At 42.3% G+C, this 14002-nt stretch overlaps 2 long non-coding RNA genes across 2 annotated transcripts in view; one reads left to right on the top strand and one right to left on the bottom strand.

Annotated features, from left to right (window-relative positions):
* The window catches only part of LOC138757242 (uncharacterized), a 1106005-nt gene that overhangs the window by 407322 nt on the left and 684681 nt on the right, over positions 1-14002 (top strand). The window lies entirely within an intron of this gene.
* The window catches only part of LOC138756136 (uncharacterized), a 55405-nt gene continuing 48860 nt past the window's right edge, over positions 7458-14002 (bottom strand). The window contains exon 3 of the long non-coding RNA XR_011352787.1: positions 7458-7781. This is a non-coding gene — a long non-coding RNA (uncharacterized lncRNA). The remainder of the gene's footprint in view (positions 7782-14002) is intronic.

Below are 14002 nucleotides of genomic sequence, written 5' to 3'. Positions count from 1 at the left end.
GATTGTGTTAGGATGAGAAAAAGGCAGGTATAATCATAATGTTTAAAAGACATATAGTCAGGTATATGAACAGAAAAGGTTTCAAGGACCAAATGCAGGCAAAAGGGACTAGTTAAGCTAGAAAGCCTGGTTGGCATGGACATGTGGGGATGTAAATCTCGAGGGTTCTATGATTGTAGATTTCTTCCCAGAAGGTAGTCATGAACTTGATAGGTTTGCTGATTTCAAGTTGAGAAACAGCTTCTTCCCACAGGCAATGAGAATGCTGAACGACCAAAGAATCTGCTCACACTAACCATCTGAGATTCTCAGATTTAAGAAATAATATTTATTTATTTGTATAGATTAACTACTTGACCTATTGTTTGTCCATTTGTGTGTTATATCTGGTTGTGTGTCTGTGTGTTTTACACCGATGACTGGAGAACACAGTATCGTCGTGTAATCAGATGATAATAAACGACTTTTTTTACAACAAACCAAACTGATTAACTTTTTTTAATATCCAGATTTAATCAGTTGAACTTTAAATTCCCAATGAATTTGTGTAACTGACTCAATATCCAATTGTTTGACCACTGGCCTGGTTATGTTTTCATATCCATAAATGAAAGTTACAGATTCAAAGAAGAAAAGAAGTCTAGCCTGTCAGTATATCAGTTGTATGTGTGATGTACTGAGATTATTACATGTGTAATAATGTCACATGTAGCAGTAGTTGCCAGTTTACAATGAAGTATTCACTCAAATTCTGAAGGTCTTGGTGTCTTCTGGAGATGTTTATATCTTGAACTTCACAACTCCATAAGTGACTTGGAGACCACATCCAATGTGAGACTCATTTATGAAATACGTCTTTTTGAATTGCTGCTAATAAATATTGTGTGATTCTTATAGTGGACTCTCTTGTAGAGAGAGAGAAAACAATGTCAAAAATATAAAGAAATACATGGTTTGTCCTTTATCTGATATAACAAAATAAACATGAGGGAAATAGTGCAACATAAGAGAAGTATAGGCTATTGTGTTAAAGTACAAAGCATCATCTAATGAGAGATCCATTCAGGAGGAAAGAAACTATCCTTGAATCTGGAGGTACATGTTTTCAAGCTCATGTGTCTTTTGTCTGAAGGGAGGAGAGACCACAGATTGATAGGTGAGAGAAGGTTTAACTTCTATTTCATTTTCCAGCATGCAGAGGTTTTTGGATTTTGTTTCAAACATATAATTGCTCATGTCATGTATTGACAGATGGCATAAATATACTGCTTCACCTGAAGACGGAAAGGAAACCAATATAATTCTAAAATAGCATGTACCTCCATGAGAGAAATGATTTGCCCTTAAACAACAGCATAAATGTTACAGCAACATGACATGTCTCATGAATAGACTGGAATGATGTTAGGAAGCAAACAAATTAATGATAGATGGCATAGAGTGAACTTGATTTATTTTGTCTTGTTTTGTTTGGTGAAGTTCTGCATACAATGTTTAAAACAAACCTTGTGAAATTAACATGCTCTGATGAAAATCTGCTTGAAGTTTAAAGTGACATTTATATGACTGACTTGAATGAACAGAAAAGCATTTGGCTGGAAGGGAAATAAGTTTAGTTTTGAAGGATTCTTTCCTTATTCCTTTAATTACAAAATAAAGACAACATAGAACCTGGTGCTTCTATATCATAAGTGAGTTGAGTTTATTTCACTTTTGAGTTTCTGTGTTTATTCTTGTCTACATTGTACAATGTACATTTGCACAGCGGAACAGGTACTTTGTAAAAAAAATGCAAAACACAACACCAATAGGGCATTAAATTAAAAAAAAGACAATAAATGCAAAAAATAGATAATAAATATTCACAGATATTCTTGTGCAAAAAAAGTACAGCAGAATCAGAATCAGGATTTATTGTCATGAACAAGTCATGAAATTCAATGTTTTATGGCAGCGTCACAGTGTAAACATTCATATTATAACCATTTTATGACATTACTATAAAAATAAAATAAAATATTGATAACAATAATAGTGCATGAAAAATAAAGCAGTGTCTTCGGTTCATTGATTATTCAGGAATCTGATCTGATGGCAGCAGAGAAGAAGCCGTCCTTGTGCCACTGAGTGCTCATCTTTCGGGCCCTATACTGTTTCCCCAATGGCAGCAGAATGAAGAATGCATGGCGTGGGTGGTGGGGGTCTTTGAGGATAAAGGCTATTTTTTTAAAACACCGCCTCATTAGATGTCCTTGATGGAGTGAAGTTTGGTGCCTGTGATGTCACAGGCCGAGTTAACAACCCTCTGGAGTTTATTCTTGTCCTGAGAGTTGGCACCTCCATACCAAGCAGTGATGCAACCAGGCAGAATGCTCTCCACGGTTCACCTGTTTACGTGAGTCTTCTATGACATACCAAATCTTCTCCAACACCTCACAAAGCATAGCCGCCGGTGAGCCTTCTTTGCGACTGCATCAACATGGAGGCTCCAGCAATAGTGCAGATGCACTTCTGTGGTCAATGATAACAAGGGGAGGTTCAAAAGCCTGATGGCTATTGGAACAAACCTGTTCTTGAACCTAGAGGTGTTGGTCTTCAAGCTTCTGTACCTTCTGTCCAAAATTAGCAGAGATGAGATTGTGATGAGGGTGATGAGGGTCCATTATTTTGCATTTAATGGATGGGAGGTCAGAGCCTGTGATGTTTGGTACCTCCAGCAGCCTTTGTGTTTCTAAGCATTCAAATTACTAAACAGAGTGTGATGTAAACCAGTGAGTATATTTTCCACAGTGCTCCTGTAGAAGTTTGATAAGAGTGTTTAACGACATTCAAAATTTGCTCAGACTCCTTAGGAAGTAGTTCTTGGTTCTTAACTTTCAACTAGTGGCACATTTAGCATAGTGGTTAGCGCAGCGCTGTTACAGCGCAAAACAACCTGGGTTTAAATCCACCACTGTAAGGAGTTTGTATGTTCTTCCTGTGTCTTCTGCATGAGCTTCCTCTGACTGTTCCTATTTCCTCCCATCTTTGAAAAATGTATGAGGTTGTAGGTATAATTGGGCAGGTACGTGGACCAGAAGAGTCTGTTACCGTGCGGTTTGTTTAACTCACTAGGTTTCATATCCAGCACATCATCCTTTGGCATTTCTATTAGCTGGAATGGAATCCCATCACCAGTCACATTTTTCTTTCTTGCCCCCTTTCTACTTTCCATAAGGTTCATTCTCTCCATGACTCCCTGGACCACTCAACACTCCCCACCTGGTCCCCTTCCACTCAATTAACCTACACCCCTGGTGCATTTCAAATGGTGGGAGGAAACTGGAGCCCCTGGGGAATTCCCATGCAGACATGGGGAGAACGTACAAGCTCCTTACAGACACCCTGGTCATAGAAACATAGAAGATAGGAGCAGGAGTCGGTCATTCGGCCCTTCGAGCCTGCTCCGCCATTCAATTAGATCATGGCTGATCTTAAAGTTCAGTACCCCGTCCCCGCCTTCTCTCCGTAACCCTGAATTCCCTTATACTGAAGAAATATATCTAATTCCCTCTTAAATATATTCAACGAACCTGCCTCTACTGCTCTCTGTGGCAGTGAATTCCACAGATTCACCACCCTCTGGGTAAAGAAATTCCTCCTCATCTCGGTTCTAAATGGTTTGCCTATTATCCTTGAACCATGGCCCTGGGTTCTGGACTCCCCCACCATTGGAAACATCCATTCCTCATCCATTCTGTCCAGTCCTGCCAGAATTTTATATGTCTCTATGAGATCCCCTCTCAATCTTCTAAACTCCAGCGAGTACAATCCCAAATTGCGCAATCTTTCCTCATAAGTTATTCCTGCCATTCCAGGTATCAGCCTGGTGAATCGCCTCTGCACTCCCTCCATTGCAAGATCATCCTTCCTCAGATAAGGCAACCAACACTGCACACAATACTCCAGGTGGGGTCTCACCAAGGCCCTGTACAGCTGCAGTAAGCTATCCTTATTCCTATACTCAAACCCTCTTGATATGAAGGCCAACATACCATTTGCCTTTTTAACCACCTGCTGTACCTGCATGCTCGCCTTCAGTGACTGGTGCACAAGAACCCCTAGGTCTCTCTGCACTTCCCCATCTCCATTCAAATAGTAATCTGGCCTCCGGTTTGTATTACCAAAGTGGATAACCTCACATTTATCCACATTGTAGTGCATTTGCCATGTATCTGCCCAGTTCCCCAATTTATCCAAATCACATTGGAGCTTCCTGACGCCCTCTTCAGTGCACACAACCTCTCCTAGCTTACTGTCATCGACAAATTTGGAGATATTACATCCAATCCCCTCATCTAGATCATTAATGTAAATTGTGAACAGCTGGGGTCCCAGCACAGATCCCTGTGGCACCCCACTGGTCACTGCCTGCCACTCAGAAAATGAGCCATTTATCCCAACTCTCTGCCTTCTATCTGCCAGCCAATTCTCAATCCACATCAATTTCTTGCCCCCAATCCCATAAGCCTTGATTTTGCATGCCAGACCTTTATGTGGGACCTTACTGAAGGCCTTTTGGAAATCCAGGTACACCACATCCACTGGCTCTCCCCCATCTATTTTACCTGTCACTATCTTAAAGAATTCCAATAGATTTGTCAAGCACGATTTACCTTTTGTAAATCCATGTTGACTCTGTCCGATCCCTTCTCTGCTAGTCATATGCTCTGCTATTACATCCTTAATAATGGATTCCATCATTTTCCCCACTACTGATGTAAGGCTCACCGGCCTATAATTCCCCACTTTTTCTCTACCCCCTTTTTAAATAGTGGGGTAACATTAGCTACCCTCCAATCCATGGGTACTGATCCTGAGTCTATCGAGTTCTGGAAAATAATTCTTAAAGCATCTGCTATCTGAATCTCCACTTCTTTAAGTATCCTAGGATGTAGATTATCAGGCCCTTGGGATTTATCAGCCTTCAATCCCTTCAATTTCCCCAAGACCATGTCCTTAGAGATACTGATTTCTTTCAGCTCCTCCCTTTCATTAGTCTCTATGTTTCCCAACATCCTCTCTTGTGAAAACAGAACTAAAGTAAGAATTTAATTGGTCTGCCATTTCCTTATTCCCCATTATATATTCCCCTGATTCTGACTGCAAGGGACCTACTCTGGATTTCACCAATCTTTTCCTCTTGACATATCTATAAAAGCTTTTGCAGTTGGTTTTTATGTTTGCTAATCCCTTTGTCCTCCTTTGCTGCATCTTGAACTGTTCTCAGTCTTCGGATTTGGTACTTTTTTTTGGCCAATTGATATGCTCTCTCTTTGGACCTAATGCTGTCTCTAATTTCTCTTGTTATCCACGGTTGAGTCACCTTTTTTGGTTTATTTTCATGCCAAACGGGTATAAACGATTTGTGCAATTCTTCCATTAGATCTTTGAATGCTTTCCATTGTCTATCCACCATCAACTCCCCCATAAACACCACCCAATCAATCTTACTCAACTCCCGTCTCATACCATCATAATTCCCCTTATTTAAATTCAGGACCTTAGTCTCTGTTTTAATTTCTTCACTGTCCATGTAGAGTGAGAATTCGATCATATTGTGATCGCTCCTACCCAAAGGGTCTCGTACAACAAGATTGCTGATTAGCCCCTTTTCATTACATAATACCCAGTCTAAAATAGCCTGCACTCGAGTGGGTTCCTCAACCTATTGGTCTAGATAACCGTCCCGTAAACATTCAAGGAACTCCTCTTCCTCAGTATTTTCACTAATTTGGCTAGTCCAATCTATATGTAAATTAAAGTCTTCCATGATGACATCTGTTCCCTTATTGCATGCTCCTCTAATTTCTCTTTTTATGCCTTCCCTCACCTCTACATTACTATTTGGAGGCCTATATACCACCCCCCCCTTGTTATTCTCAGTTCTACCATATAGATTCCGCATCTTCCAAGTTAATATCCTTCCTCTCAATATTGTCGGTCCCATCTCTCACCATCAATGCTACCCCACCCCCTTTTCTTTCTTGCCGATCCCTCCTAAATATTGTATACCCCGGGATGTTAAGTTCCCAGGCTTGCCCACCTTGCAACCGTGTTTCTGTAATCCCAATCAAATCGTATTTGATTGTCTCAATTTCCACAGCCAATTCATCTACCTTGTTCCGAATGCTTCTTGCATTAAGATATAAAGCCTTCAGATTTGCTTTTTTCACCCTCCTTGCTCTTTCTGATTTTTTACTTTCACTGCCTAACCTAACTTTTCCTATTTTATCTTTCCTGTCCTTTGCCCTATCATACAGGTTCCCATCCCCCTGCCAAATTAGTTTAAACCGCATCCGACGGCTGCACCAAACCTAGTTGCCAATATATTGACCCCTTTTGGGTTTAGGTGTAACCCATCCTTCTTGTAAAGGTCATGCCTTCCCCAAAAGAGATCCCAATGGTCCAAGAAGCCAAAACCCTGTCTTTTATACCAGCCCCTCAGTCACACATTCATTTGTCTTAACCTTCCATTTTTGTCCTCAGTTGCACTTGGCACAGGTAGCAATCCAGAGATCACCACCCTGGCGGTCCTGTTTCTTAGCTTCTGTCCTAGCTCACTATAATCCTTTTTTAGTACCTCCTCCCTCTTTTTATCTATGTCATTGGTACCCACATGTACCAAGACATCAGGCTGCTCGCCCTCTCCTTTCAGAATACTCTGGACCCGATTTGAGATATCCCATACCCTTGCACCAGGGAGGCAGCACACCATGTGGGTATACCTATCTGGCTCACAGAATCTCTTGTCTGTAACTCTGACAATGGAGTCCCCAATGACCACTGCATTCCTTCTTACCTTTTGTACCACTGTACCAGGCTCAGTGCCAGCAAGCTGATCACTGCAGCCAGCTTCTGTCAGGTCATCTCCCTCAACAGTATCCAACACAATATACCTGTTGCTGAGAAGAGTAGTCACAGGTGTGCTCTCCATTTTCCAGGCATTTTTCTTCCCTCCCCTGGACAGTTACCCACTTACCTGACACATCTGGTCTCGGGGTAACTATCTCCCTGAAAGTTGAATCTATTAACTCCTCACTCTCCCTTACCAGCTGCAGGTCCTCAAGCTGCAGCTCCAGATCCCCAACTTGGTCCTTAAGGAACTGCATCTTGATGCACCTGACGCAGATGTGGCTATCTGGGAGGGTGGTACTCACCCATGGTTCCCACATCTGACACCGAGTACAAAGCACTAAGCCCATAGGCATGACTGAGTTAAAATAATGCCGCTTACCTTTCTCCTCGCCTGCTTTCGCATAAGCCTGTTGAGCCAAAGCCTGGAAGTCCCACTCCTTCGCCACGTTGCTTGCTCGCTGGGCTGCTCACCTCACCTTCTCGTCACTTTCACCAAGCTCCTCCTCCTCCTCCTCCTCCTCCTCCTCCGACTCTCAGCCGAACCAAGTAGGCCCCCGACTTTTATAGCTTACCTTCTCGTCACTTTCACCAAGCTCCTCCTCCTCCGACTCACAGCTCGACTCTCTCCGAGTTCCTCCTCCGACTCCCAGCCGAACCAAGTTCTCTGGCGCTGTAAAGGTGTTGTGCTAACCGCTATGCCAAACGTCTCTGTGAATCCTATAACCTCCTCCGATACTGCTGCCTCCAGTACCCTCCTGGCATCCTTAGCTACATGGCTTCATGTAGTGAACACAAGCTTGAGCCATCCAAATCACCCTTTTTCCAAACCCCCGAAGCAATCAGGAAGCTGATAACACCTGAGGTCACCCTTGAGGTAAAGTGCACTGGAAGAGAAAAAGAGAGAACACCAGGCAATGAGAGAATAAAAAAAACGTAATGGTAATTCATGTGAAGATAATGATAATACAGTGTTCCATGCTTAGATTTACACATTTCATTTGGATTTATGGCTTTGATTTATAGTGAGGCAAATAGTATATCAGTCAGCATCAAAATGAAAGTAAGCTTCATGATCATTATTGAACATAATTGAGCCCAAGTGGATTGGTGTGGTAATTAATAGAAGGGCATTTACATGAGGAGATTATAATGGGCTGCCCAGAGAGGTGCACAAGTTTTCCAGCCTTTCTCCTGGACCTGTTTGCGGTAATACCGGTGGAAAGGGATGTCTACACATGATGACAGGGATACCAATGTCGATGCCAGTGTGCACGTTGTTAAAGCAGAATCAGTTAAATCATTAGTTCTTGTTGCCCATTGTTTTATTAGGATAACTTCAATTAGTTGGCCAAGTGGAAAGATGGGTTGAGGGTGACACGGTTAGCATAATGCTGTTACAGCGCTGGCAACTGAGGTTTGAATCAGGCGCCGTCTGTAAGGAGTTTGTATATTCTCCAGATGTCTGTGTGGGTTTCCTCTGGGTGCTCCAGTTTCCTCCCACCGTTCAAAAACGTGGGGTGTAGGTCATTTGGGTATAATGGACTGCATGGGCTCATGGACCAAAAGGGCTACATTAATGTAGGTCTGCATTAAAAAAAACAGGTTTTATAATTTTTCTTGAGAAAGTAATGCTTAGACATCTTTTTGAATTCCTGCATCCCTTCTCTTGAAAGTAGTGGCTGAAATTTCCAGCTTCTGCAGTCTCTTGTCTGCCAATCAAACATGTTGGGTGGCCCAGATGACAGATGATACTTGACAATCTTTCTTACTGCTGGGTAGATGGCAGAATTGTAATGCTGTATGAAGAAACAGCCTGACTAGAAATGTGGGTAGTTCTGGAACATGATTTTATGACATTTCAGGACATGTTAATTTTCATGTGGATTGAACTGAATTGTAAGTAGTATGGTTTCGGTGAAGGTGAAGTCCAATATGGCTTATCCACTCAACACTAAAGGTGGTTACATTCATTGAAACTTCCCTTTGAATTCAGGCTATGGATTCTGTTTGTTTAAAGGACAGGTTGCATCACAGATTTGATAATTTGAGTGCCCAGGAATGCAGAAGGCTGCAAAAAATATCAAACATAGCCAGGTCCATCACAGGCTCCAACCTCAAAAAAGCAAACAACATCATGAAGAACCCTCCTCACCTTGGCCAAAATCTTTTCTCACTGCTACCTTGAGGAAGAAGATACGAAGCAAAAGTCCAACACCTCTATTTAGGTTTAAGAACAGCTTTTTTGAACAGATTTCCTCCCCTAATCATAAATCATGTTGGCTCTGCAAAAAGACCAAGTTGCACTAATTTCAAACACCACTTTTTAAAATTGAATTTACCGTAAGTATTTATTTTCTATCTTTTGTATTTATTGCCTCTTTCTGTACTGGGGTAATTCAATACGTGCTAATGATATTTTTTTTAACAGAGGTAGAGTTTAGCTGCAGCAAGTAAGAATTTCAGTGCCTATGTACATTTTTGACAATAAACTGAGCATTATTATTATTAATAATATTATCATTTGGACAGCTATATGGATAAGGACCAAATGCAGACAGAATGCCAACTTGGTCAGCATGGATGAGTTTGGTTGAAGGGCCTGTATGAAGGGCCAAGGTCATGCCAAGATCATACTCCTCTCTGCAATTAGATCCACTCATTCCTGTCCTGCATGGAACTGAGATACACTGGTAGGGTGTTGTGCTGAAGGTTGGCCCCGCCTCCCATCTGCTCACATATAACTCTGGTTTCCCGCCTAAACTCAGAACCCTTCTGAAGACTACTGTGAAACCCTACTCATAGTTATAAGCTAATAAAAGCATTTGTTCTCCCTCCAGTTGTGAGAGAATTTATTCACACTACAATTTTTATTAGCTTATTCCCTAAATGATGGAAGTGCATTTCAAGCCTGATACTGCTGATAGACCCTCTGTCCCCCAACGTGGCTGAGGAGTTCACACGGTCTAGACTACTTGCAGGCCTACCTGAATGTGACCAGAGACATCTTCCACGCCAATGAACTCAGGAGGTCTGCACTAGTTTCAAGGGTACTACATATGACGCTGCTGTTGAGGCAGTGAAAGCTAGGTATCTGAAGTCACAAAATGAGGTCCTAGTGAGGCACTGACTCGCACTACATCACCAACAGCCACGAGAAACTATCAATGACTTTGTGCTGGATCTATAGATGCTTGCCAAGAAGAGCTGGTACAAAGTGGCTACGGGCCGCATTCATGAGGAAGATCAGATCCGGGATACTCTAGTTGCAGGGATCCGCTTGAGGTACATGAGGCAGCAACTGCTTGAGTCAGGAAAGAAGGACCTGGCTACATTGAACTGGCCAAATCATTGGAAAAGGCCAAGCTTGAGAAAGACAACCTTGAAGCCAACGAGCTCGCCCACCCAGGTGACCCCTTCCAAGGACCAGCAGCTCCCGCCACGCCAGCTGCTGCTTCCCTTACTAGGGAGTGATTATTTTGCGGCAAGAGACAGCATCCCTGATCTCGTTGCCCAGCTAAAGACCCAGTGTGTTCCAGCTGTGGCAATAAAGAGGATTGGGCAAGGGCAAGCTGCGTGATGGGAAGACCGGGAAAGTCTGTAGCCTACACCACTCCCAGATCTGATTCCAGCCCCAAGACGTCTGCCCCGAATTCACCCGAGCCCACTTGCTGTGCTACATGCCGAAGGAGGGTGGCGGTGAGGAAATGGTGCAAAAAGGCTCAGCGACCATTTTGCCGTGACTCAAATTCAACATTGGAGGAGGAAGGAGAGCAGCCATCTTGTCACAGCATGAGGTCGATGCCATCTTACCCATGCAGGGAAACCCAGGATGGTGGGGGCCACTCGAGTGAGGAGTATGGAGTCTCTGGAGACATAGCCTCGAAGGCCCTAGATCAGGACAGAACTCACCAGTTCAGCAACTCCATAGTGACTGATGGTAAACGGACATTCCAATAAATGCCTAATCACATGGGCTCTACTGAAAGCTTCACAGACTCATGGACTGTGCAAGAATACAACCTAAAGATGTATCCTTCCAATTACTTGCATCTCATTCGCATTCTACACATGTTCAACAACATTGTATAGTACATTTGTCACTTGAAGGGGGAATTCAGTAAATTTCGCCTGTATATAATTAATGATTGTGTCTCCGGTGTTGTTGGGTCTGGACTTCCTACGTCATCTTAAAAGCGTGACTGTAGAGTATTCTGGTCCCCTCCCTCCTGTAATGGTTCGGAACGGAGGGCCCCTAAAATCAGAACCCACGTGAGGCCTCTCCACACTGAATATTTACCCCCCACCTCTCTTCTCAAATCTATCCTCGGACTGCAAACCTATTGTTACCAAGAGCAGGAGATACAGCACTACAGACTAAGATTTCATAAAGTCTGAGACATAATGTCTGTTCAACAAAAATATAATCGAATCTAGCATCAGCCCATGGAGAGCCCAAGTGGTGGTGGTAAAAAGGGAAAACAAGTCTATGCTAGTAACTGACTATAGCCAAACCATTAATTGGTATACACACCTGGATGCGTATCAACTCCCTTGAATTTCAGACATTATGAATGATATTGCGCAGTATCGGGTTTATTTGACCATCAACATGAAAGCTGCTTATCACCAGCTGCCAATCCATTCCGAGGACCATCCATATATGGCATTTGAGGCTAACGGTCATCTCTCTCAATTCTGGAGGGTCCCTTTCGGTATCCCTACTGGGGTTTCTATCTTCCAGAGGCAGATGGACAAAATGATGGACGAGTATAGGTTGAAGGCTACCTTCTCCTACCTCGATAATATCGCCATCTGTGGCCTGACCTTGGAAGACCATGATGCCAACTTCCAAAGTTTTCTCCACGTGGTGAAAGCCCTGAACCTCACTTAAAACTCTGACAAGTGTGTGTTCAGGACTAAATGTCTGGCTGTCCTTGGCGAGACAAGGTGGAGAATGGCATCATTGGCCCCAATCCTGATAAAAGAATGTGTCCTCTTTTAGAGCTCCCCATCCCCAGGACCTCAAAGGCTTTGAGGAGATGCCTGGGATTTTTCTCATGTCACGCCCAGTGGATCCCTCAATACACTGATAAGGTTCGCCCTCTCTTAAAAGCCACTAATTTCCCCCTCTCAGCTGAAGTCCAAATAGATTTTAACTACCTCCAGAACCACATTATGAAAGCCACCATGCACATGGTGGACAAGAATGTACCTTTCCAAGTGGAAAGTGACACTTCGGATGTAGCCTTGGCTGCTACCCTCAACCAGGTGGGCAGGCCAATTGCATTTTTTTCACAGACATTACAAGGCCACGAGCTCTGGAAGCCATCAGTAGAAAAGGAGGATCAAGCCATTTTATGTTATTAGTATATTATTAGTTTATAGTGTTTAACTTTCACCCAATACTTGTCATTTGATAAGATACATTGGTTTTCACATCATACACATAAACCACTTAATTATTTTCTGAAATGCTCCAAGTTTTTTTATTGTTACTGTGAAGCAAAATGGTTTCCTGCCTAAACTCAGAACCCTTCTGAAGACTACTGTGAAACCCTACCCAGATTTATAAAATAATAAAAGCATTTGTTCTCCCTGCAGTCATGAGAGCTTTTATTCACGCTTACAAAGCCCAACCATTGAGGGTGGCGACAGCACCTTCTCCGTGATCATCCTCCATACTGAAACTCCAAATGGCTGCATATTTTGTCCATTATTGTCCTCATTGTGTGGCCCAAACACTGTTCCAACAACATCTGGTCTGGTCACACGCTGTATGACTGCATGACTATGAGTTTGATTGGAGGTCATGGAGATTCCTCTCCTATAACATTTCTGTAATATCCATAACCAGATGTTGCAAGACTAGATCTGCACACAAAACTGGGTTCCTGCACAACCTTTATCAATTAATGATTTAGCTTTTACTGACTGCATCACACATCAATAATGTGTCAGGTCTTGAGCAAAGTTCTTGTGTCCTAGTCAAGATGAGCAGTTTGAAATCAGATAAAGTGAATCACTGTGGATCCAAAGCTGGATGTTTCAAAGTACAAATATAATAATGAAAGGGTTGGAGAGTGCAGGAGTGAGAAATTAAACCTTTGCTTGGGAAGCTCACATTTGGATAGGTTAACTGATGGTGGAACATTGTGGAATGGATAATTGGATATCAAGCAGTATAAGCAAGAGAAAATCACCGCCATCACAGAGGATGTTATTTGTGATGTATGGCATGGCTGGAACCCTGGCTGGGTATATACTGTAAATCAACAAGAATTATACGTGCACTACAATGGAAAGTATTTATAGTCAGGCTCCATGAATATTTGTTTCGTAAGCACATTCACGTGATTTATTGACTTAACTTTGACACATCAAGCCTGGTATAGTTATCTGTGAATGCCATTTTGCTTCACAGTAACAATAAAAAACTTGGAGCATTTCAGAAAATAATTAAGTGGTTTATGTGTATGATGTGAAAACCAATGTATCTTATCAAATGACAGGTATTGGGTGAAAGTTAAACACTATAAACTAATAACATACAGATGATTTTGATAAGTATTGGTTTTGAAACCTACATGTATTTCTGAATCCCTAGATTAGCCTAAAGCTCTTGAACTCATCCCTCGATATCTATTACATAATATATCAACGTGACTATAACCACAATGTCTTGTCAAGGCTGGAAATAAGGGACTTTGAAAAGGAAGCCAGTGATCCACAGAGACACACCACTTCAACCTCAGGCACATCTGCACTTGAGGTCACTGCCACAGAACTCAGCTCGGAGAGTGAACCCATTGAAAGTGACTGGCTCAGAAACAATCCATGATTGGTCCTTCAAATCTGTGCTGCTCAGCTGGCAGGGGTCAATACAGCCATTATTAACCTCTCCCTGCTACAGGCTGAAGTGCCCACCTGCTTTAAGAAGCTCACTATTATCCTTTAGATTTTAAAGGTTGATCTTGTTGCTTGAACTTTTTCAGTGGATTGATTTTTGATAAATTATTGTCAGTTATGTTCATACATTGTACATTACATACTTCAAGCAGAGCCAATTGAAAACTTAAATTACATGTCTGACATACCATCTGGCCCT

The sequence above is a fragment of the Narcine bancroftii genome, chromosome 3 (assembly GCF_036971445.1).
Source record: "Narcine bancroftii isolate sNarBan1 chromosome 3, sNarBan1.hap1, whole genome shotgun sequence".
Classification (NCBI taxonomy): domain Eukaryota; kingdom Metazoa; phylum Chordata; class Chondrichthyes; order Torpediniformes; family Narcinidae; genus Narcine; species Narcine bancroftii.
Note: the sequence above shows the minus strand (reverse complement) of the source record. Positions and strands in the feature narration are given on the sequence as shown.